The sequence below is a fragment of the Meriones unguiculatus genome, chromosome 17 (genome assembly GCF_030254825.1).
Source record: "Meriones unguiculatus strain TT.TT164.6M chromosome 17, Bangor_MerUng_6.1, whole genome shotgun sequence".
NCBI lineage: Eukaryota > Metazoa > Chordata > Mammalia > Rodentia > Muridae > Meriones > Meriones unguiculatus.
This window is the reverse complement of record NC_083364.1, coordinates 74,086,112-74,113,332: the sequence shown is the minus strand read 5'-3', so window position 1 is coordinate 74,113,332 and position 27,221 is coordinate 74,086,112. Positions and strand designations below refer to the sequence as shown.

Genomic DNA, 27,221 nt, shown 5'->3' with positions numbered 1-27,221 from the left:
GAGTGCAGGCACCCAAAATAGAAACACCCTCATTACCCATTCAACTGTTCATTCAATCAAAATGTTTTCTGAGCATCTAATATACATCCAGGACAAACTTGAGGGTATGAGACCGATAAGAGTCTGCTATTGAAGGGCTTTCCTGATGGGAAATCTTGAGAGCAATGTCCAAGAAGGACACAATGAGAACATGAAGAGGGGAAGTGATAGGAGCAGAAGAAGATAAAGAATGTGCTTCAAAAGTAAGATGTGAGGAGCTTTTGACTGATTAGGTCTGTTGTGCCCTGGGAAAATGAGAAGTCTAACAGGAGCCAGGATTTTCGCTCAGAGAAATGGATGAATATTACTGAATAAGATGCGGCCCAAGAAATGTGAAATTGCCAGGCGTGTTGCCACGTGCCTTTAACCTAAGCATTTGGGAGACAGAGGCAGGTAGATCCCTGTTAGTTCCAGCCCAACCTCGTTTACACAAGTTTCAGCCATGGCTACATAATAGAGACACCCTGTTTCTAAGGGAAAAAGGAGAAATAAATGTTAGAGGGTTTGAGGTTTTTTTCTATGCTTTGAGAACGTCTATCAGAGACATTTAGCTATGGAGACAATAGCTAAAATACAGATATTTTGGATACTCCAGTGAGTGAACTTTCCGTCATTTAAAACCATCAACCACAGAAAGATTCTTAGATTATCCACAATAAAGTTATCAATGAAGAAAGAAGAGTGGTTAGAGGATAATAAAAATGCTCAATAGTTAATTTCATATGTAAGAAAAGATCTAAGTTATATATATATATATATATGAAATGCTATCCAATATATTGGATAGCATTTCATATAGTTCAGACTGACCTTGAAAATACCACAGAGCCACAGAAAACTCTGACTTCCACAGCTCAAGCCCTGGTATTTCAGATCTGTGACACTATGCCCCATGCCCAGCTTAGTACTACTTTAAAATGGAAACTGATCTATAGTTTCCACACTATATAATTGATAATACAGTATGAAAGCTGAAAACTCTGAATATGTGTAAATTTATTTCTGTGCAAATTAAATGATAGTTAAATACATTCAAAGAAAATTCTAAACAGTTTATACCCAGTTAACAGCTATATACTTCAGTCATTCAATATGTTTTTTTTTTTTAATTTTAGACTTATATTTTCTGTTTCATTTAGTGGGATTTAAGAATTTTCATTGCCTTGTTTATATATTTCTACTCCTGCATGCTTACAATATTGATGAAATGAAACACAAGTTTGTTATGTTAAATGTAAAAATTTCAAAAATGCTCATTTTCATTCCTCTGTTCCATTTTCTTCACTTAGCTCTGAGAATGAACTCTAGTATGTTCAGAGGATGGATATCTAGAGGGTCTGCATTTATTGATGAGGTAACAAGAAGTCATATTTGTCTGAAGTTCTGAACATTAGTGTGATTTTCATATGATGTGCCGATATATTTGACTATACATGCACATAAAAAAGTTGAGGCCAACATTCCTAACCTAAACATAAACTATCCTAACCAGAAATAAACACTTTACATTCATCCACCTTGTTGCTCTCGACACATGTATGTGTTTTTCTTCCTGATTTATGATCAATTAAGAGCCTGAGCACAGTGGGAAATAATGAAATTTTTCAATCAATATTTAACATATCTCTAATTTTTCTTGGTACATAGAGTCATTGCTAAAATTTTATACAAAGGCACAAAGTATTTCTTAAGCTCGTTCTTATAAAAGATATACAAATCTACGATATGAGATTAGTCTTTATAATTTAAAAACTATGTATTTATAGTGAGGATGCTCTGTTATGTGTGGTACTAACCTATCTCCCATGTGTTTCAGCAACTGCCAAAGCACTGCTCTGGAAAGGCGTGTTGAGGATGGTAATAGTTCTGAGCGTATAATCTTACTTAGAATTGACATAAAAGGATCAACTTATGTGTTTAGTTAATAAAGCTGCAGACTGTCTAGCTAAGCCTTAGAAGGAGGGAAGACCGTGCCAATAGTCAGCACAATGATACAATTATTGGTTCATCATCCAGAACAGTGAATTCTCATTTGTAAAAGAAATAAGAGGAACAGTGAAACTTTGAACAAAAGTAATGAAATGTTGCTTTTAAATAAGTTTAATTATTAAAAGCACTTAGGACAGGTGAGAAAACATGACTGGAAAAGGGACTATTTAGTCATATATTTTGACACAACAGTTTTTTAAAAATATTATTTCTATTTAACATATTTTTGATGAAAAATTACATGTATTAACAAGCTTGACTTTACATCACTATATCATTATATTAGGTATGATTAATAAGTGAACACATAAAATTACATTTTAATATTCATAGTGATTTATAAATGAGCATGTTATTCAAAAACACTCTTTTCAAAAGTCTAGAGGGCTGGCTATTCCAAGGTCATATTTTAGTTTTGTAAAAAAAAAAACATAAAGGAGAAGGAGTTATTAAATATCACACTCACTTGACTTAAAAATCTATAGCCCCCATGGAAGAATGTGAAATCATGGAAAGCAAACCAATGTCTGCAATGTTTTTCTTAACATATTGCCTGCACCTGTATATAACTGTAATTTCCCAAAGCATTACTAAATCGGTCAAAGGTTGTAGAGTTACTTCACATAGAAAGCCCTTTAAATCCATAATGCTAGTGTCTCATTTTAAGCATACGCTCAACCTGTGGCTAAAATTAGCAATGTGAGGAATGCGATCTGGTTTGTCATGGTCATGAATTGCTTGGTACCCAAGGGCACAAAAGAAGTCTTAAGCGTGGGGCCATTCAAGGAAGCCATGAGATAACGAGGAAGCAGGACCAATGAGACATATCAAAGTTCCAGTATTTTCCTTAACTCAGCAGAACTTTTTTAAAAAAATCACCCTAAGGGAGAGGATACAGGAAATTGTTCAGTATATTGCAAAGACCATTAAACTCTGTGTCTCTCAATAACCTGACTCATGTGAGTCCTGGCATTCCAAAGAGTAGGGTAATGTAAACTTAGTGTGCACTTTTTGTGTATTTGAGAGATGGGCAAATACTCTTAAAATTTATTATCATATTTGACTACTATTAAAATTCTCATCTAACAGTAGAAAATGTTGCTCCATGAAGAAAATTAGCAAAAGAGGAGGCAGGTAAAGCATAGATGGAACACAATGACAAATGAGGTCAAGGAGGTAGAAAATCATGCACATCCTTTGCATTATTTGGAAGGAATAATGGCAAGTGAATTAAAAAATGTCTACAAAAAGTGCTAGCTAATAATACTTTAGCAAAATATAAGTAAGCTAGCCATGAGTGAATCAATAAATATGACTTAAGTAAATCACATAATATCATACTTTATGGGTTTTTCAGAGGAGCACCAACATTTTGCTGAGATGTCTTCGTGGTACTCACTAAGAGCTTCCTAACTATGCGGTGTTAGATAACTAAAAAGTAATTTCTTCTTTTACACGAAAACTTTGCGAAAAATTTGTCATCACTCTTTGTGTGCATTTTCCACTGAAATTCCTCTTTTTTTTTTCTGTTTGTTGTATATTTGCAGAAATAGTCTGTGGAAAGATAACAATTGACTAAAAGTTACCAAGAACTTTTCCCATATCAAATGTCACACAAAAGTATATGAAAGCAAAATTTAGCAACATATGACTGTATATTATTTCTCCTCACAGTAATATGACTAGTATACCAATGCCACCAACTTCAACACACTCAAAAGCAATAAACTCCAATTTGAATGTTGTGAGAATAAGACAAAAATGTGAATAATTAATGCATTTTAAATTCCCAGGGGTCATTTCTAAAAAAGACAGTCCAAGAAGCACTGTGAGATTTCAAAATGAATGCTGGGTTGATGGATATTCTTGTGCACATGAAATAAAGGATTAATTGGGATAATAATAATAGTAATGCAATTCAAGTCTTGACAGAAGACAATGGCAATTGATTTTAACTTTATAAATTCCAGATCAACATAAGGATTTGCAATTGATTTCAATTTCATAAATTCCAGATTGACATAAGGGTTTCATTACATGAGTATTGTCTGTCAAGTCACAAAAGTTTTAAAATGAATATTAGCCATTTTATATTCAATGAACATCAATCACAATAAGACGAAGGTAAAAATACTTGTTTCTCATCTTTTACATGCACTTGGTGACATCATTTCCCATATATGTTGTTTTGTATGTCAACTTTGGGAATATTTCCAGAGCACAGTGAGTCACTGGAACTGTGTATAAAATTTAACATTATGATGTCATAGAATGGTAATACCAAATGCTTTGTATTTTTTTTCTGAGGAGGATACATAACATACCAATTCAACATCTGAATTAAATTTCATACATATGATTTGTTCGTTTGGAAATATTTTAAGTTCATGTAGCTTTGCTCTTCATTTTAGATCTCCCTTTTGTCCATTGTCTAGAAAGTTGATATTTAATCTGATAGCATAACCAATCAATCTCTCTGCTTTGGCGATTTTCTGGTCGCAAGCCTCGTTTGAGTTGTAAGTGGCACAGGAAACAAATATCTAGTCATCCCTTGACTATGCAAAGTCATTAGGTCTCCATTACTATCTTTCACTGTATATTTCTATGTTGATAAACATGTTAAATAATGCTTTGATGGACAATGGAAAGATTCCATTCCTTCATAGGCACTTTGATTTGTACCAGTATGTTTTACTGGTGCTAAATACAGGATGCCCAATGACTAAGTAGTTTTGCACATCTTTCAGATAGTTCCACTAGGGAAGTACAACCAAACTCCTGTTTTTCACTTCTCTTTTCTAGGTTTATGAAACACAATTCTGTTATTTCCATTTGCTATGTGTATTATTTTTCTGAAACTTTCTCCCCTAGGAATTTTTATTCTTGCCCTCATCACTTCTCTGTAGCTGCTCAATTTCAAAAGAAGGTAGAAGTAAAGCAAACATATGGATATTTGATTTGAACCAGAGATTCCTACTTTTTTTGTTAGATTCAATTCCTAGGATAACAGCTTTCATATCTCTCTAGACATATTTTTGGTAGCCATACTATAGTGCATAGTATTTATTTAAATTGTGCTTTGATAAATATAAAAAGATCATTCCAGTCATTTGAAATGAGAGAGATCACCCAAATCTCTCTCCCCATTCTCTTTTTTTCCTCCTCCTACCCCTGCTGTGTGTATGGTGTGTGTGTAAACTGCAACATTTTCTTAAGGATTAAATAATCAAAGAAAAAAATTAAACTTGAAATTAAAATTTGAAGATTTCTAAATATTTCCATAGAAATAAAAATACCAATCTTCTTCAACCTTTCAATCTTTGCACCTGATAAAAACACATATGAAAAATGAAACATTTCCCTTTTTTCCAAGTGAAACTTTTAAAAGTCCAGAGAGACAGTCCCTTGACATGTACAACTTCCTATCATTAATTCACATCTGAATGTGAAGAAATACTTTTGAATGACCTCTTTTTTATTTATTTATGAATGACCAGCTTTGATGAGGGATCTTGAGTCCTATTGCTAAGTTTAAAGATGGGTTCCCAAATTTAAAGCATAGGCTACAGTTAGAGTGACTACACAGGGCCAGGGTGAGGGAATGAACTAAGCTACCATTTGCATCTCAGCAGCAAGTTTCTCAAGCTTAGAGTCTCCTTTGTTGAGTGAGTCTGTGTGACATTGTGAGTTTGTGTTTTCCTAATACAATTCCTAAGTGCCTGTGTACTTTGTAACTGGGGTACAGGGTTTGCTTGGTTGTGATCTTTTGTGCTAGTTTTTACTTTATTTTATTATTAACGTTCAGTATTTTCTTTCTCATCCCCTGTTATTGCTCTTTTATATTTATTTATTTACTAGTTTCTAGATAACACTGTTAAAAAGTAAACCTCAAAAATTAAAAAAAAATGTGATCTTTCTTAGTTGTGTAGTATGGTGGGAGAAAGTAAAGTATGAGTGGGAGAAATGGAGGAGAAGGAAGGAAGTCAGACAGAGGAATTTCAAATTAGATTTCTTGGAGAAAACAACATTTACCATCTTCCTCCTTTCATTCCAATCACTCAGGCACAGTTGTGGCTGAACCTACAGAGGTATCCAAAGGACATATTTTAGTAGTATTTTTTTTTTGAAATTATATTAAATTTTGAGGAGAATGTGGATGCTTTTGCAGCAACAACGTCAACAAAACTTGTGAGTTTCTGTAAAATACAATTTGGAACTGTGTGATGTTCAGAGTATTTTCCCCTGTTCCTAAGAGACTTTTCTCATCTTCCAGAGAAAAAGGTAGTAAAATATATATATATATATATATATATACATATATATATATATATATACATACATTTAATTATATATTTCTCTGGAATTTCTTTCAGAAATTCTTTCAGAATTTCTGGTTTCAGTTAAAGTGGAAAGATACAGAGAGGGTCTTCTATATTAAAATTATAATAAAACATTAATTACTTTCCTCAGGTTCAAGACCATGTCCTCAAGCAATAAACTACATTGTTTGTGTTTGAACTTAATAAAGGCAATGATTGGTACTAAACAGTCAAAATAGGAAGAGGGGCATGTATGTGTGTGTGTGTGTGTGTGTGTGTGTTTGTGTGTATGTGTGTGTCTGGTTAGGTGGAAGAAAGTGGACAGAGGCATGGTGGGAGAGAATAAAGTATGAGTGAGAGAAATGGAGGAGAAGGAAGGAAGTCAAACAGGAATTTCAAATTAGATTTCTTGGAGAAAACATTTACCATCTTCCTCCTTTCATTCCAGACACTCAGGCACAGTTGTGGCTGAACCTACAGAGGTACAAGTTTGGGTTGGATTTCGATGAGATCCTAACACTGTAGTTAAGACTCAACAGCTAGCTGAGCCGTCTAGTTCATCTATTAACTTTCTGTCAATTCTCCTAGTTGACAGAGGACAAGAATAGCATGTGTAGCTTATGTGATTTCCAGTGACAAACTTACCCTTTATTTTATGATGAATGATTTTTTTATTCTTTTATTTATTAATTACACTTTATTCACTTCGTATCGCCCCACAAGCCCCTCCCTCCTCCCCTCCCGATCCCACCCTCCCTCCCCCTTCTTCACGCATGCCCCTCCCCAAGTCCACTGATAGGGGAGGTCTTCCTTTCCTTCCTTCCTTAGTCTATCAGATCTCATCAGGAGTGGCTGCATTTTAAGATGTAAACGCTCCTCATACTTGAGCAGCATGTACACTGCCCACTTTGCCATTTCCCATCCTTGTCACTAATATTCTAACAGAAAACACAACTATAAGAGTTTTCCCCTTGTTTGTCCTGTTCAGTCCTTACTCTTTGCCTCCTCTTTGCCTGCACTCTTCTCAGGCTAAGGGGAAATGTTTACAGCTGAAATCCAGGACGCTTAAGCCTCTCTCTTGCATTTAGTATTAGGGCTATTTTATCCCAGTGGCATTCTCCTCCCACACAGCTCAGTTCTTTTCCTTTCTGAACCCTGTTTCTTTTGGAGCCAAGACTGTTTCTTCTGCTTTGAAATCTACTGATATTGGCTTCTTTATGCCCTTCTCTCTGATCCATCATGCTTACAAGCATCTTTATTAATGGTATCTTCATTTTAGCATAAGACAAGAGAAACTTCTAGACAAAGAATGCCAAATTAAATTATTCTATTTAAAATTACTTCATTTATTTATTTATTTATTTATTTATTTATTTATTTATTTATTTGAGACAAATGCCCAGTCCTTCTCTCTTTGAAGTTTATGGCCTCTTTTAAAATTAATTTTTGTCACATGCACATATTTTTTATAAATTTATAAATGGAGCCTGCTCAGTCTGTATAATGTTGCCTGAGCCCTCAACCCTACACAAAGAATTTCACAGAACTAAGAAATGCTAAGAGTGGGAGAAATAATCTCCCTGAGGGAAATGCACACCGATTGGTCATAATATTGGTGCCAAGGTTATTGGAAGTTGAACATATATTACTCCTATGTAAATGCTCATAATGTTTGATCACTTCTAGTCATACAGCCATAAGCATTCAGAAAGATTGCTATAGGTTGATATTTACTAGAGTCTCCAAAATTATACATAGTCATTCAGAGTTCAGTGCAAGAAACAGTATGTTCTTCTAAACAGAATCAATATGTAATCACTTTGACAAACTGGAGGCTGGCTGTGATACTCATCCAATTTGCAAATCTGGTACTGAGTAATTAATGATAGACCCAAGTATTTATGTTCATGCATTCAGAGCTCTAGAGGGAAAAGATCGCAATTTGTTAGTTTCGAATCCAAAACCATGATGAAACAAAGATTTCCTAGAAAGATTTTGGTAATTTGGAGACAGCCAAATTACATACAGGCGAGTTTCTGGAAAAATGCTGGACATGCAAATAAGTGCTGGAAAGATGGATAGATGATTGAATGAATGGCCACGACCATAATTTTTGGAAAGATTTAATTCTGTATGCCTGTTTCTTTCACTTTCACCTCACCAGTATTTACATCCACAAATAAAATAACAACTCATTTTTTATTTAATTCTATAAGAAAAAGAAACTGGTTATCATGGGCAGTAGAGGCAGGAAGACTAGGAATTCAAGGGCAGTGTGGACAAAGTAGTACCTTTGAAAATAGCGTGTACTACACGAACTTCTATATCAATAAAACACAAAACAAACAAAACCAATCAATTTCACTCTTAACAGAGCACAATCTGTTATCAATCTTTTTAAAAACATTAAAGGAAGTTATTAACACTATGGCTGATAAAGGCAAAAGAAAACCTGTTCATCATAAGTTTTGTTATTTGAGAAGTTTTGCCTTCTCTTCTAATCTTGTAAATCTTTGGCCTTTTAAATTAAGCTGATTTGTAAAACATGTACATTCCTAGAGAGAAAAGACAGGTGCAAGCACAAAATCCATATAGGCCAGACTAGAGCCTACAATTGAACATATGGCTAGACTGAGGCAATGACACTGAAGAAAAGAAGCACAAGGCCATAGCTGGAGAACTCGCTTGTGTGAAAATACTCTCTCCACCAAGCACTGTGTATGATACACAAGTACACCAATATATTAAAGAATCCAGTTTACTAAAGAAGTCCGTTTTCCTTAGTGTGTAAAATTTACGAAGTCACCTCGGTTTATAACAGGATGGTTACGAGACATTCCAGCCCTACACGATAAATAAGAACACGTTGTGTATAGACTATGCAAAGAGGATTGTGAGTTTGTGGCGACACAACAGCCACCAGGTTAGGGTGAACCTAATCTGTGCCATCCCCGACATGTTAGTTGGGGAGCTACAAGTGATATAGATCTCCAGCTGAAATGGACTTAGTTTATTTTACGTGAATTAAAGGAGAGTAGCTAGTGTAGTTCTAGATGAATTTTCTACTTGGAGCTCAGTATTTGTTCGGTGATGTTAGAGCTCTCCACTTTAAAAATCCTACATATTAGGGAGACTCAGCAAGCAATGGTACCTACTGTGAAAACATGGGTTTAAAATCAGGTCTTATCTGTCCTTGTCTTTCTGCTAAACATCATTTTCCTGCCATTATATCTACACCAAAAATGCTTTAACTATAAAACACAAATTATTTTGGTGCATTTAAACTTACAAAAATGAGGTTTTCAAACCATAAACTTAGAATAACTGAAAACGTTATAATCTTTGAAGGTGGTATTTTTAAAACTTACACAATCCAAGTATAATTCTCAGGTCAGCTAGTGTTTAAAACATTTGTTTTATGATTACTTCATTAAGTAATGAGCTTTGGATCTCAAATGACACTCTCTAATTTACTTCTTTTTTCCTGTGCAAAACTAAGCAGAGAGTCTAATTATACATTTTTTAACGAACTGCATCAAATATAAACATTTAAAATAAACTGTTGGAAATATTCACTTGAAATCCATTTCCTTTTAAGCAGTTGAGTTTAGCTCAGTACTCCTCAATGGGTCATTTGTTATGTCAACTGACAATGGAGCACATCAAAAGAGCTTGTCAGGAATTGATTACATTTCTCCACCACCGTGATGCACAGTGCTATAGGGACAATTACGTAAGTGCTGGAACTGCTTGGCTTTGGTGCGACTGTGCGTTTAAGTAAACAGAGTTCTTTGTTGTTCTGCACGCTAACGGGCATATGCACAGTAAGTATCATGACATGTAACCAGATCTTGGTCTATTGTCAGTCGGACTAGACTCATGAAAATTGTGCTTTTGCGTCAACTGGAGTTCTGGGGAACAGCTGCTGATCCCACACTGAAATTAAAAACATTTGAGTTGTTTTGATTTATGTTAGCTCCCAGGGGATGGGAGAAATGAAAAATGGATGTTTAGTGTAAACAAAATACCATTTCTATAACCTGAGTAAAGCAATTGTTCTGAAAATTCTAGCATCCGCTGTTTATGGAAGCATCATGAGCCTGTACTGGCACCATGCTGTTAGCAAGGAGAACAGCTAGGCAGCATTCTAACAGGCCAGCTGCAGGGATATCTCTCAAACCAGCAGTGCTCTGGAGTCAAACTTTGTCAACTGTGATATACAATCCAGGCAACAGGATATTGTGCAAAGATGGCGTACAACTAGCAATGAACATCATTTCAGTGGTACTCTGTCTGAAAAGTCTATGAATATCTCCTTTCTTTAGAAGTTTTGTAAGGACTTGAGAGTTTCACTGTGTGAAACAACTTAAATGGGAATGATCAGCATGCTAGTAATTCTTAAGTTCACTATTACAGCCTCCTGTAGAGTGGCTACACACACTTTTAAAAGTCATATATATGTTTTGGTGAGAAAGGACCAGTCCCTTAGGAGTTAGAATTCTCTTAGTATCTTGTGAAAACAGATCATCAGACTAACCTATAACCACACCAGCTGGCATGATTGATTGGCAACACACGAACAAAAAGCCTTTGGGTTTAAAGGTACATTTCTTCCTCCCTCAGCCAGCCCCCTCTCTGCCTTTTATTCAATGTATACATCTCCCCCCGCTTCCTTTTTTCTTCCTTCCTATTTTAATGGTCTCTGACCTTGGTTAAATTGTTTGAAGGATTAAGTACATTACAGATGGTAATACACCTCCCTTCAGGAAGCAGGACTTAAAAGTTAAAATTTTCAGTAGTGCATGCTGTCTATTTCTGTATTTTATGGCCCCTTTGAAAAGACTGCACCACTCTGTGTTAGCAAATAGCAGTGAAATACTACTTTGGCATGGGTGTAGATTTTCTGTGTTGTAAGTCAGAACATCTGACACAGGGTACCAGGCAATCTGAAACTCCTGTGATAGATGTAAACTCAGTAAACAATGATACACTGTGGGTTTTAGTTTTTTAAGAACTAAAGTTTTGTAAACTCATGTTATATAATTTAAAATAACAGATGTTATGAATGTGCATCCTCAATCAAGGTAGGCATAAAACTATTCTTTAAAAATAATAAGGAGCATAATTTAGATTTTACTTTCACTGAAGGTTTCTACTCAGGAAGTAAGCAGAGAAAAAAATCAATTCTAAATTTTCAGTTTGGATTCTTTGGGAGAAGAAACTGAAAGCTTTTTAATTCCAAAAAGTTCACATAAATGTAATATACTTAAAAGGTAATGGTTACATGGAACCTGAATTGTTTCTTTGAATTCAATATATCAAGAACATCATATTAAATTCAAGAAAACTGAATCAATACCGTGATGCTTAATTGTCTTGGCACAAATGCCATTATATTCTTAAATATCTCCAAAGCACAGAAGTAATATAACTACATTCTTTTTTTCTCCACATGTATGAATGTTCTATCTCATAGTTCAAAATACATTAGTTATAATTTATGCTTTCTAATAATTTTGTTAAGTTATAAAAGTTGTCATAAATAGCAATTCTGAAAATATTCCATATTGAAACAACAGCCAAAGGATAAAAATTGAATTAAATTTTTTTTACTACAGTACCAGAGAACAATAAAACCTTCCAAATATTAATTATTGAAGCAAACAATTCTATAAATATTAGGTGAATATTTAATTTTAAAATGACATGAACAATGTGTAGTAGGTAGATTTGGTGTCATGCCCCCTTGACAAGGATATGTATTGGTTGAAGGGTCACTTGATTTGAGGAGTTTGAGACAATTCAGGAAAACCTAAGAAGATCTTATGCATAGAATTAGAATGCATGGTGGTGCTAAATGTTGAATCTCAAAACTGAAAACTATGTATAGTACCAACATTAACGTCCTGTGAGAAAACTTTATACTTTCTCTTTACCTCGTGTAAATCTTTTTTCCTATAGTTTTCTTTTTTTAAATTTAATTTTATTTATATATTTATTACAACTTATTCACTTTATAGCCCCTCTGCAGCCCTCTCCCTTGTTTCCTCCCAGTCCCAACCACCCTTCCTTCCCTTTTTCCCTAGTCCCCTGAAAGAGGAGGTCCTTCTTCCCTTCTATCTGACCCTAGCTTATAGGGTCTCATCAAGGCTGGCTGCATTTTCTTCCTCTGTGGCCTGGCAAGTTTGTATCCCCCAGGGGGAGTTTATTAAAGAGCTGGTCACTGAGTTCATGACAGAGACAGTCCCTGCTCCCCTTATTAGGGAAACTGAGTAGCCAGTGGGCTTCCTTTGAACAGGGGGTCTAGGTCCTCTCCGTGCACCTCATGTAAATCTCTGTCTGAAGAGCACATCTAACTTTCAGCAATTTCAAATTCTATATCCAAGTCTAAATACCCCTTTACGGTTTTCCACCCTTTGTAGGAGGTTTATTCTATGAGGTCTTACTTTCCTTTGTGCAAGTTACTAGGTAATTAAAGCAATCATGTACATTCCAATAGATGGAAACATCTAATAAAATTTCCAAAATAAGAATGAAAGGGGATTATTCAAATGGGTGGAAATACAGGTATTTTTCCAAATAACAAAACCACTCCCCCCAAAAAAGACCCGAATTCCTTTCATCTTCAAAAACAGAGAGCTATACTTTAATTGTAATGCCTAGAGGCACATTTTTGGGGAGGTGGGAGAGAGAAAGTGACAGGAAATATAGAACTATGAGTCTGGTTCTGAAAACAAACTTTTAAGAAGAAAAAGACTTCTGATTTCACAAAACAGTGGAATTTTAGCATTCACGCATGGTATTTGAGAATGGGTATATAAAATTATACCTCTTTTGACTGCATGAATTTATCCACTCATTCACCAAGTACAATACTGTCATTGTATAAACAGCATTCCACAATATTTCAGTTGAGTGATAAACAAAATGCTTAATGAGAACAGATATTCCACACAGGGTCTATTTTTGGCCCAAGCACAAGGAAAGACCTCAACAAAATTCCAGGAACTGAATGCTGTTAGTACAGGAACTAGACATGCCATAGACATGTCTGTTTAGTCTAATCAAGGCCAGTTCTTCCTACAAACCAAGGCTGTTTCCTTGGGGCATTTCCACATTTCCACTGCTCACTTCCTGACGTGGTCAAAATCAGGTGATGAGGCTCATAGTTGCTATACCTCACACTGTGCTTTTGAGAACAACCTTGAGAAGTCAAGATTTAAAAAAAAACAAAAACAAAAACTGTTCAATAGCATGTGTTTTTCCTCTTGCCTATGTTGTGTCAGTAGATAGAGTTACAGACATATTTTTAAAATAATTTTTTGACAGAAATGAAATATCTCTGTGATTTTCTGAAGTAGGCTTTTGCAATTTTAAAAAGGTTATGACCATGAGGAATTATCAAAAATATCATTTTGGATGTCCTGGTGAAATTCATACTGATAAACCTGATGCAGGAAACTTTATAAATTCCCACATTACAAAGAACAAATAAAGAATGAGTAGTGTTTGAAGAACTAAGAAAATTTCTTGTGTTCTTGAAAATGAAATTAGTACCTAAAACATGCTTCAATTTTTGAATAATTGAAGATTGTGTGTGTGTGTAGGATTTAAACAGTGTCTCACCTGCCTGTTTTGTAGACATTCCAGCCTGGAACTCACTATATAGACTGGTCTAACCCCCCAAATTGTTCTGATTTACCTGCCTCAAGCCTCCCAGGTGAAGTCACAGCGATGTACGCCACTGTGCCTAGACCAATATATATTTTTATTATCCTGTAATTTTATTTTATTCTACCTGAAAATGGCATAAGAGAAAACAAATAAATGACTTACTTGATCAAAAGTATGTCAACATATGAAAGGCAGTTAAACTGATGATATATGTAGATTCTCTTCCGTGATTCCACATCTCAGTCCTATCATTACAAAAACCAGCTACATTGCCATAGAATTAATGCACACTGCACTTCATGCATCTGTGTATACAGCTAGGAAACCCTCACATTCTAGACAGCCACTATGCTTGCCTGAAATATTTTTTTATGATATAATTTTTTTTTTAATTTTATTTTTTTCTTATCAGTTACATTTTATTAACTCTGTATCCCAGCCGTATCCCTCTCCCTCATTCCCTCCCAATCCCACCCTCCCTCCCTCATCTCCACCGTGCCCCTTTCCAAGTCCATTGATGGAGGAAACCTCCTCCCCATTCATCTGATCCTGTTTTATCAGGTATCTTCAGGACTGGCTGCAAAGCCCTCCTCTGTGGCCTAACAGGACTGCTCCTCCCTTGGGGAGTGGGGAGGTCAAAGAGCCAGTCATTGAGTTCCTGTTAGAAATATTTTTATGTGTTTTTTTTTCTGAATCTTTTCTATATCCCCTGTTACCTCCAACCCAAGAATTCACAAATCTATAGTCACTGCACATGACTCTGCAGTTCATAGAACACCATATAACTTGAAATACATAACATTTATTCATTATTTCCCTTCCTTTACCAAAGGTAGCTTTGGGTGACTCCTCCACATTGTAGTGTATATTGAAGATAGGTTCTTTAAATGCTAAGGAACATTTGACTATCTTAGTAGACCTTTCCCCATATTTTTTGTCTTGGTTTACTTTTATTTTTTATTATTATTTACAATTTATTGCAATTAATTCACTTTGTATCCAGTTGTAACCCACTCCTTCATCCTCTTCTGGTCCCATCCCTACTCCCTCTTCTCCCACTATGCCTCTTCCCTAGTCTACTGATAAGGGAGGTTCTCCTCCTGTACTACCTGACCGACCCTAGTCTATCAGTTCTTCCTGAACAGAACACCAACAACTCAGGCTCTAAGATCAACAATCAAAACATGGGCCTAATGAAACTGAAAAGTTTCTGTAAAGCAAATGTAAAGCAACAAAACAAAACAACTGCCTACAGACTGGGAAAGGATCTTCACCAACCCTATGTCTGACAAAGGGTTAATATCAGAATATAAAAACCTCAAAAAATTAAACACCAACAAACCAAGACTTTACCCAGCAAGATATCAAAGCAGATGCTGAGACTCATAGCCAAGCTTTGGATAGAGTGAAGGGAATCTTATGAAAGAAGGGGGAGATAGAAAGTCCTGGAGGGAACAGGAGCACCACAAGGAGAGCAACAGAACCAAAAAATCTGGGCCCAGGGATCTTTTTTGAGATTGATAGTCCAACCAAGGACCATGCATGGATATAACCTAGAACCCCTGCACAGATGTAGCCCATGGCAGCTCAGTGTCCAAGTGACTTCCCTAGTAATGGGAACAGGGCCTGTCTCTGACATGAACTCAGTGGCTGGCTCTTTGATCACCATCCCCTGAAGGGGGAGCAACCTTACCAGGCCACAGAGGAAGACAATGCAGCCATTCCTGATGAGACCTGATAGGCTAGGGTCAGAGGGAAGGGGAGGAGGACCTCTCCTATAAGTGGACTGGAGGGGGGACAAGGAAGAAGAAGAGGGAGGGCAGGTGGGATTGGGAGGGGTCTTGGGAGGGAAGGGGCTACAGCTGGGATACAAAGTGAATAAATTATAATTAATAAAAAATAAATAAATAAATGACCCTGAGATTCCACATTATACCCATCAGAATGGCTAAGATCAAAAACTCAAGTGACAACACATGCTGGAGAGGGTGTGGAGAAAAGGGAACCCTCCTCCATTGCTGGTGGGAATGTAAATTTCTACAACTACATTGGAAATCAATCTGGCATTTTCTTAGAAAATTAAGAATAGTGCTACCTTAAGATCCAGCTATACCACTCCTGGGCATGTACTTTAAACATGCTTCATTCAATAAGGACATTTTGCTCAACAGTGCTCAACATAGCAGCTTTATTTTGTAATAGCCAGAATCTGGAAACAATCTAGATGTCCCTCAACTGAGGAATAGATATAGAAATTGTGGTACATTTACACAATGGAATATTACTCAGCAATTAAAAACAAGGAAATCATGAAATGTGCAGGCAAATGGTAGGAACTAGAAAAGATCATCCTGAGTGAGGGAACAGGGAACCAGAAAGATGCACATGGTATATGCTCACTAATAAACAGATTTTAGTCATATAGTACAGGATACAACTACAGTGCACGAACCCCAAGAAGATAAATCTGATGGGAATCTAAGGCTTCATGTGGGCCCACTAGTTAGGGGAGTGGACGATATCTCTGACATGGTCAATGTTGATCACTTCCCCCTGATGGGACCGTCCTACGAGGCCACAGGGGAAGAAGATGAACTCAGTCCTCATATGAATAGATGAGGTGGGGTATCTAGGTAGGGGATACCTATTCTGAAAAATAGGTGAGAGAGGATGCAAGAGGGAGGGTGAGACCGGGAGGAGAGGAAGGAGGGGACTATGACTGACATGTAAATTGAGTTAAGTAATAAAAAAATGAAAAAAGAGTTATTTAAATACTTTCCTTTATCTAACAAATGTTTAAGTTTCAGGTTGAGAAAATGCAAAACTCCAGGATAGCAGCTGGAAGAGCATATTACAAAATCCAGATCCATTTTTTTCAGAGTAACTATACTTTCAAAGGTACTGACATAAATATGTGAACACTTAGCATAAAATTAGTGACAGGATATAATCTAAGATAGCATTTCCCCCAAGAATAAGGAAGCTGATATTTATTCATAAACGTATTGAAAAGGAAAATACACAAACATAATGAAGGCTGTACTCATAGTGCCATCTTTGAATTTATTTTGTTTTTTCACCCTTTTAAACTTAACAACGTTAAATGTGTCTTTCATGAGGGCTGTAAAAATTGTATTACTTAGGATCGTGTGTGGAACTGTAAAAGGAGAAGATGAATGGTAAATGATCTAAAACTTTAATTTCTATCTTCAAACATCACTTTTGTTAGAATTATTCCCTTCTCCCGGCACAGTAATCTTTTGTTCCCAGGAAAATAAAAACTTTCAACAACATTAAAAAAAAATATGCCATAAGGTAGTAGAGCTCTTGGAATGGGCTTTCAGAAGGGAGAAAAAGGATCATTTAAGTAGGAAGGCAATTTTCATTTACTAGAATCAGTGAAAAGGTGAAAGCGAGCCTCTATTCCAAATGCCGTTATATGATACTCATTACCCTTCATAAAAATGTAAAAGGAAAATTTGCCTAGACTACTGGGACAAAAAGTTTGATATCTATAATGAAGAACTACTCAAGGCAGATTCTTGAAAATGTCCATTAAACAGTCGTTGCTCTGATATAAAAAATGAAGAACTTCTCAAAAATGAAAATTTCCTTAGTTTCTTTCATATTTGTTTAAGAAAAAGAGGACATAGAGGTCAAGGAAAGCCAGGATTTCAAGGAAGTACTTGGAGAAGTCATCACCCCACCTCTCAAAACAAGATCGATCAGCCAGCATTATCAGAGCCAATCTGTCTACCTCAGACTGTAAATCATCTCAGTGCATAGGAGCCCTGAACCCCTCTGAGATGCCCAGTTCACACCATAGACATTATCCATTTATGGACTTCTCTTTGTTACTTTAAAAAAAATCCATGAATTTCTGAAAGGAAAAAAAAAGTTAAACAACCAAATAATTTCACATCTGGTGAAATATAAGCTGCCATTCTGCAGAAAGAAAGAAAAACACCCTGTAAAGAGTGTTGCTTAGAAAACAGTGCAGAGTCTTTTAAAGTATCACTGGAAAATAGAATAAAATTAACAGTCCATGTCAGGCTCTTAATGGATGGCTTAACTGCCTAACACTTTAACATCATTTTTTCCTTTGTTTATTAGGTGATTCTAAGCTTGGTGAAGTTACTTTTTAATAAATGAAATTTCTGTTAGTATTATAAAAATGTATAGCACATATAATTGTCAATGAAATGTTCTATTACTCTTAGATCACCTAGTAAGTACTATGACAATAGGTTTACAAAGAATAAAAAACTCTGGGTAAGACAGTGAGCTTATAACTGGGAAGCCAGAGAACTGCAGAATGAGATTTAGCTTTTGGTTAGAGTTTATTACTTTAGGAAACATATTCAGTAAATTGATCTATTAGGAAGTGATGCCTGAATCAATATGCATAACCCAACAATAGGAAGAACAAAATCAGAAACTACCATGAGGAATATAGACTCCTACATAGCAGAGCCAGCATAGTAAGTTAGATTAAAATACAGTTTCTTTTATTTTATTAGTAACAAGCTCTCTATTCATACCTAAAATATTTGTAGAATTTTTGGCTAATTTCACACCTATAAATACTGCAAACCCTGCTTCTTCATGGAGACAAACCTTTGTAGTATCAGTTTACAAGCACACCAACTGTTTCATCGTTTTAAGTGTCTTACATTATTTTACAGTAGTGGTTACAAGTATTTTATTGAACCGAAAATATAGCACCAGTAATTATTAAAAGTTAGAATTTACATAGTTTTTGTTTGTAATATAAAGCATATAGTTTTAGGAAAACGAAAGCTCAAATCATGCATAAAAGCCATCACATTAGTAACTCCAGCCTTTATGGAAAAGACAAAGTACTACAAGGGGGGATGCTATAGCCATTTGTGAAGGAGAAATTGCACACATTTCAGAAAAAAGGAAAATCTTGAGGATAAGTCATTAGTAAAGGGTAAGCATTGATAATACAGTTCGTTGATTCATTCAACAGTGCCTCCCGTGTACCTCCTATGTATCAATACTCTACACATCACCTTAGGAACAGCAGTAAGCAAAGCAAGGATGTTTGGTATCTGAAGAATAAACTATTAAAATATTTTGTATGAAAAACTTCCATTAGAAGGGAAGTTGGACAAATAAGCTGCGAATGATCTATAAATAATGCTGAGAGAAACCCTTTCTGAAGTAAAAAAAAAACAAAAAAAACAAAAAAACAAAAAACAAAACAAAAAAAAAAACAACTAAACTAAAACAGTGAATCTTGAAACCAGAATTCAGTACAGAAGTGAATCTGTCATTCATCTCTGAATTTCTTATTTAGCATTTGAAGTTAGCTGCTCTAGGATTAAATTCTAAATTGACAAGCTGGCTGAACATCCACAGTTTTACTGATATTTGTTTTTATCACGTATTTTTGAAACAGTATTACTCTCAAACTATCAGATTCATTTTTTGTGTGTGTAAAAAGGACTTGCAGGCAGCTTATTGAGCAAAGTAATGACAGAACATTCCATTTATTACCAAAAGAGCAATTGCTTTGGCGAAAATCACCTGAAAACAATTGAGAGTCCTGAAAATTTTGGCTTTAATTTATGGGAAGAATTAGAAAATAGCAAGGTGAGTTATGAGTACCACATTCAAGAAAAAATAGCCATAATGTCTTAACAGTATTATTTAGGAGATTTCTTTATAAATATTTAGCTAAGGTGAATACAAAGGTCATGTTCCAACTTTAAGTTTGAGGAAAAGAATAAGAAAAACAACTTGATGAACAAAGTTCTTTGCTTTGTAGATATCTTGAGCATTTAACTAAGCGTATTATTCAAAGCAAGTTGTTCTAATTTTAGCTGTATGAATAAATTATAAAATAATCCTAAAATATTATCTATAAAGATAAATTATAAATCTACATTTTACATACTATTCTGAGTCATACATAATAATACCCTCATGTGACACTCCTTTGAACTATATTTTAGTTATCCTTCTTGCTTATTTTTTTAAAATATCTGTCTTATTGAACATCCACAGTCTTATAAGATAAACAGCAGGCCCTGTCTTAGATTTTTGTAGGGTACAGGTTTTGTATCACTTCCAGATTTTCAATTAGATCCTAATTATAACATGCCTCATTTATAGCTACAGGAATCCGGACCTTGTCAACACTACAGGACCATAACATGTCTGTCTTAATTAGACCTGATTAGTTCTGGGCCCAGCTCACATTGTGGACCCTGACTCTGCTCTAAGCTGCTCATCTGTTTGACAGCTGCTGGGATGGAAGAACCATATTCATCATGTTGCAAGTAAGTGTGTTCACTCACTTTCCTCTCGTGGGATACGGGGCCTTTTGATAGCCATAGCTCCAAATGATCAGTCAAGTAATGCACCTCACTTATCACTGGCAGAATGATAAAGCTGGGAATGGAAACCTCAGCTGCTCAGGGGCTGCGCACGGGGGCACAGAGAACACGTCCTGTCCTACCATCCACTACTGTTACCGGGCTATCTAACATTTTCCTGAGATCCATTTAAGCTTGTGTGTTCTGTAAGCCTATGTTTAAAGATGTACAGAAAGTTGTTCCTATGAATTTTCTGATTAAGTTTGCAAATATAAAAAACTGTTATAATGCTATTCTTTTTAATTATATTTAGCATAACTAAAACTCTTGTCCTCAGTGTACAGTTAGAGTTGGCATTTTTTTTTTCTTAAGGACCTTTGCAATTTATTTATATGAGCCTTTATTTGAAAACATTAACATTGATTTTTTTCTCCATTATTATACCAATCTGCATTCATGACACGCAAACCATTGGGACATCTTCATTTACTTTGCTTTCAAAAATTTAAAAAAAAAAAAACCAACGTATTTCAAAAAATGGTTGTCTTAATATTAGGCATCCACATCTTTATCTGGAGTGAATGAACTTCTCTTTAGTTGTGTGGAGCAGCTGGACGATATTTGATTCACTAGGATTAGGACTAAAAATGGTATCCATGTTTCCCCTCTCTTAAGCCAGTAAACAGAGAGAACTGAAGGGGCTTTCTGAAAAATGCTTACAGCATGTATCAACACTATTATATAGTAAAAAGATACAAATAACAACAGAGAACAAATAAAAATGTGGCTGATTTACAGTTATTAATTGATAGTTCAAATTTTCTTAAACCTAGAAATCTGCTTTTTTTTTTTTTTTTTACTAAGGAATTTTTTTTTTTACTAAGGAAATAAAAGCATTATTATTGTAAAAACTATTTTCTCCTTCAAAGTGCGGGGAACGTGCAGTTTGGCTAGTCATATTGGTACATAAATACTATGAGGTAACTACTATAGACAAATTACAAAATTATCTGAGAACTAAAATAAATTCTAATCTTTGAGTGAGTTCCTTCCCAGAACTATTGCCTGCATCATCAATAACATAAAATCTTGTCTTGTAGATTTGCTCTATGTTAGAGTATGATCAAGTGCTGTATAGCCTATGCACTCACTGTGAGGACTCTCTGAGTTTATGTGATTAATCTCCCTAGATATGAGCTCTAGTTATAACCCTAAGAGTTGGAAAAATAACTACTTGTTCAGAATATTTTGTATCTCTCTCTGAGAGGTTAAATATAAAGCTTTATTTTCTTTTTACTCATATTTTGTCTTATTTTCTCCTTGAGTTTAAATTTTATGTTTTGTTTCTAATTTAGATAATAGACTTTAAGTAAAAAGTGTTACATCAGATTCCAAAAGTTCCCACTTACTTCTTTAACCAGCACATGTATGCAATATGAGGTGTGCTGTGTTCTCCCATGTTTCACACATGGCTAAATACTATAATACAACATATACTCTTGTCTTCTTGGAATTTACCTTTTTTCCCCTGTGGATTGCAGTAATTTTATAAGATAAACATGTAAGTATGTTGCATGTTAGATAGTGATAATTATTAAAGAATAAATAAAATTAAATAGTACAGAAACATGGAAGAATAAAGTTAATATTTAATTTAAGAGATCAAGAATATTCTCATTCAATGTGTTTTTAATAAAGGTATTGATAGAAAGGTGGACCATTCTGTATGTCTTCATGGGCCATTATAATTACCTTGCCTTTTACTTGGGAATGGTGGGAACCACAGTTTATTTTTGAACAGAATGATAACATGAAGCGGCACTACTTAAATTAGGCATTACATACTACTGTGTTGAGAACATACGGAAAGGTAGACATGGAAGCAGGAGCCACTGAGCATACTGATGTAATTGATCATGTCACCATCAAGTGACAAGGGAAACAGAGGCAATCGCAAAGATATTCAAAGACAAAATTTACTGACAGACGTGGTAGGATGAAAGATCGAAAGGGGAATGAGAGAAACACATGTGAAAGAATTAAACATACAAAATATTGTCTCCTCTGAGATCAGGAAAGAAAAGCAGACCAATTAACAGAAAGACAGTTTGGGATGTGTTTGATAAATAAGAACCAGATGTATAGCTTCTTTAGGTCTGGAGATGGCTATCCTATGTTATACAGCTAATATCCACTTATAAGTGAGTGTATACCATGCCTGTCTTTCTGTTTCTGAGTTATCTCACTCAGGATGATCGTTTCTCGTTCCATCCATTTTCCTGCAAAATTCATGATTTCCTTGGGGTTTTTTTAATGGAATTTTTTTATTAATTTATTTTTAATTAATTATAATGTATTCACTTTGTATCCGAGCTCTAGCCCCTCTAGTATTCCATTGTGTAAACGTACCACAATTATTGTATCCATTCCTCAGCTGAGGGACATCATTATTTCCAGATTCTGGCTATTACAAACACAGCTGCTGTGAACATAGTTGAGCAAATGTCCTTGTTGAATGGTGAGACATCTTTTGGGTATATGCCCAGGGGTAGTGGTATAGCTGGATCTTGTGATATTGTTATTTCCTTTTTTTCTTTCTTTCTTTCTTTCTTTTCTTTCTTTCTTTTTTTTTTTTTTTGAGAAAGCGCCAGATTGATTTCCAAAGTGGTTGTAAAAGTTTACACTCCCACCAGCAATGGAGGAGTGTTCTCCTTTCTCTACCTCCTCTCCAGCATGTGTTGTCACTTGACTTTTTTATCTTAGCCATTCTGACAGGGGTAATATGGAATCTCAGAGTTGTTTCTATTTGCATTTCCCTGATGACTAAGAAGGTTATAGCCATCTACAGAACTAAAGAAGCTAAATACTAAGGAGGACCCTAGGGAGGATGCTTACATCTCATTCTGAATGGCAAACGCAATAGACACCAGAAGCAGTGGAATAGAGGAAAAAGGATGGGAGTTTACTATATAAGGTCCTCTGAAAGGATCCACCAAACATTGGATCGAAGCAGATGCTGAGACTCACCGCCAAACTTTGGGGAGAGCACAGAGTCTTACGGAAGAAGAGAGGTGTGGGGATAGAGGGGCATGGAGGTGACAGAAGCCCCATAAGGAGACCAACAAAGCCAAAAGATCTGAGCCCAGGCGGTTCTGCAGAGACTGATGCACCAACTGAGGTCCATGTCAAATGTGGCGGATTGGCAGCTCAGTCTCCATGTGGATCTCTGAGTGAGGGGAGAAGGGTTATCTGCTCTTTGATCATTCGCCCCTGGTGATTTGGCCTTGCCAGGCCATGGAGGAAAAGGATCCAGGCAGTCCTGCTGAGACTGAACAAGCTACTACAGGCAGCTGGCGATGATGGAGAACTCCTTTCAGTGGACTAAGGGAAGGGAATAAAGGGGAAAAGAGAGGAAGGGTGGGCCTGGGGGATGTTGATGGAGGGAGTTTCAATCGGGATGCATAATGAATAAGTTGTGAAAAAAAAAAAAAGAACAAACACATAGAACCAGATGTAGTGGATATTTGCAATTAGACAGTATTCGCTGCGCATGACAGGGCTGTTGCACCCATGAATTCACAGTAGTTATGGCTGTGAATGCACAAGACCTGCGCAAGATCAAGTAAATGCAAACCCCAGCATAGACAAAGGAGAGATTCATGAGGTCTGAAGAGCAAGGAGTGCTGTATATAGTTTGGATATTAGCCCTTTGCTGTATATAGGGGTGGGGAAGCTCCTTCCAGTAGGAGAGAGAAACATGCTGAGACTCACAGCTAAACACTGGGCAGAGCATGGGGGAGTCTTGTGGAAGAGTGTGGAGGGCAAAGACAGAAGGACCCTGAGGGGAAAGGAGCTGCACAAGAAAACCAACAAAGCCAACTATCTAGGGGTTTGGGGTGCTCAGAGAGACTGAGGCACCAACCAAGGAGCATGCTTGAACTCTACCTGGGCCCGGTTCCTTACATACCTGATGGGCAGCTTGGTCTTTATGTGGGTCCCCTAGAAAGGGGAGCAGAGCCTGTCTCTGACATGTACTCTGTTACCTGCTTTTAGATCACTTTCCCCTGGCAGGGCTGCCTCTCCAGGCCACAGGGAAGAAGATGGCCTCAGTCCTGATGTGACTTGATGTGCTGGTGGGGAGGGCTTGATGGGGGAGGGCTCCCTTTATCTGAGGAATAGGTGAGGGGAAAGAAGGAGGGAGTGTGGAAGGAGAGGAGAGGCCTACAATTGGATGCAAAGTAAATTTAAAAAAAATGTAAAAAGAAATAAATATATTTTTCTACTTCAGTTTAAAATTAGTTAATTAATTAATTCAAAAAAAGAGTGAGGAGTGGAGGGGCAAGCAGGGAGTGAGGAAATAAACTTCAAAAATTCAAATTGTAAGTCTGGAAAAAAAAGAAGAAAGGCAACAAATAAGGTTGAGATGGATTTTGATGAGAATTTAGAGGAAAACCATTGTCTACTGGGAGAGGTACACACACAATCATTGACTATGTCAAATTAAGGAGGACTGAAACTGACTTCACGTTAACCACAAGAGCTGACTTAGCAACAGAGAAACCACTGTTGTTCTCTGCAGAAGCAAACATGTTACAGTGAAAGGATAAATACTTGCTGGAGATTCAGAAAAGAATGCAACTGTCTACTATGAGAACTGATTATAGGTTGTTTTTTTTTTTCTAAGGATTTTTGCCTGAAAGTGATAGCGGAGAGACATGTTAAAATGCAAGGTTTTGCTTTGTGCAAGATGTAGGGATACCATGACTGAAACACTATTTCTCAGGGTAGGCAAATCTGGTATTGTAGGAATAGGGGCAAAGAGACATTTCAGAGTACAACCAGAGAAGGAACAGAATTTCTTTTTTCTTCATTAATTAATCAACTAATTGATCAATCAATATATTGATTAATTATGATTGATTAACATCCTATTCAGATATTTGTTCCTTCCTCTCCTCCCAGTCCTTCCCCCACATGCCCTGTCTTTATCTTCAGTGAAGGGGGGACCTCCCATGAATATCAACCCACCTTGGCATATCAAGTTGCAGTAGGACTAGGAACATCTTTTCCTACTGAGGCTAGATAATGCAGCACAATTAGAGGGGGAAAGATCCCAAGGTAGGCAACAGAGTCAGAGATAGCCCCTGCTCCTGCTGTTGCTGTTAGGGTCCCACATGAAGGCCAAGCTACACATCTGTTAAGTATGTGTAGGGGGCCTAGGTCTATTGCAGTATGCTCTCATGGTGGTTCAAAATCTGTGAGCCCTTGTGGGCTCAGGTTAGTTGATTCTGTAGGTTTTTCTGTGTTGTTTTTGACCTCTTTGGCTCCTTCCTTCCCACTTCCACAAAATTCACTGAGCTCTGCCTATTGTCTGGTAGTGGGTCTCTGCATTTGTTTCCACTAGATGCTGGGTGAAGACTCTCCGAAGACAGTTATGCTAAGCTCCTCGCTGGTTATCTGATACAGACAGCTTTAGTGAGAACATTCAAATACTACCTACCACCCCAAGTTCTACCACAGGGTAGGAGAGAAGACACACTTTGGTGAGACCTATAGCAGTTTAGGGAGGACTGACTATTGAATGGAGTAATGTGATACCAAAGGGTGAAAATATTTTAGAAGACTGGAAGTGGAAATGAACGTATTAAAGAAATATGATGACTACCTTGATGGCTACCCATCAAGGTCCCTCTTTGAGTTTTTGAAACATTTTGTTACTGTACTAATTTCCAACTTTCCTTTTTTAAAAAAAATTGTTTGCATGATAATGTTCCCCCCGAAATTAAATATAGCACTAGCCAATTATCTCTGTCCCTCAGCGCATAGCATATTTTTTTCTTTTTTTCTTTTTTTTTGCTACTTTAGCTGTTAAGGAACTTAGAAAAATAATAGCCACATTTCTTAAAATTTGTTTTACATCATTAGTGACATTAGATATATTTCCTTATGAATTAACCGCTGCTTATTTATTATAGATAAATGACTGTGTAAGCACTGATATTTTTCAGTCCAAAAGGCACTGTTCCTATATGTACACACTCATTTACATTCACATATGTACTTATAGGGAACATCATTTTCCATTCTGAGCCAAATTTTTCTATATCTCTATTGTCACCATGTTTCTTTAGGTTTCTCAGACTGCATCTTCTAATGCTTTTCCTACCTTTTAGCCACCTCCCTTCAGCCAGGATTCTCCTGATTTAAATAATCTACTCATATATAGATTCTGTAGTATTCTCTTAGAATATTGATCGAGCTTCAACATCTTTACATTTTATTTTATTTGCTTAACATTATGGATTGAATCAGCTAAAATTAATCACTCACATCATAGCTGTCTACTAAACGTATTTTAACTGATTACAAGATGCAATGAAATATTTTCTTTCTGACACATTAGGCCAAATGCGATCTTCCATTCAATCCTTCATTTTCCGAGACTGATGTTCATCTGACTCTAACCATAACTGACATCCTATCCTCTTTAATATTTCTCTGACCTAATTCTGTGGATCTGTTTATGTATACTTAGTTTTGAAATGTTTAGTTCTTCCTGTTGGGCCTACACAAAGCTCACTGAGCTTCCCTAGTTTGGAGCATTAGTTTGTTACACACATCTCACACTCTCTCACACACATCTATTATTAGTTCTGTTTGTATAGTGCTTCACATGTTGAATATTTCATTAATGGCACAACTAGATGATATGTAAAAGTGCTTTTTGTAAAGATTTGTTTTATATGGCATACAGAGATTATCAAATGGAAAATTTGGTAGGTTGGTCTATGAGTTCTGGTCTGAAGGACAGCAGTTGTTTTAGAGTCAAAGCAAGCTAATGCTCTAGTTCAAGGTC

At 36.1% G+C, this 27,221-nt stretch overlaps 1 protein-coding gene and 1 long non-coding RNA gene across 7 annotated transcripts in view; one reads left to right on the top strand and one right to left on the bottom strand.

Moving 5' to 3' along the window:
- Robo1 (roundabout guidance receptor 1) overlaps positions 1-27,221 on the bottom strand; it is a 1,064,494-nt gene that overhangs the window by 626,728 nt on the left and 410,545 nt on the right. The window lies entirely within an intron of this gene.
- LOC132648588 (uncharacterized) overlaps positions 10,097-27,221 on the top strand; it is a 41,184-nt gene continuing 24,059 nt past the window's right edge. The window contains exons 1-2 of the long non-coding RNA XR_009587018.1: positions 10,097-10,171; positions 20,163-20,329. This is a non-coding gene — a long non-coding RNA (uncharacterized LOC132648588). The remainder of the gene's footprint in view (positions 10,172-20,162; positions 20,330-27,221) is intronic.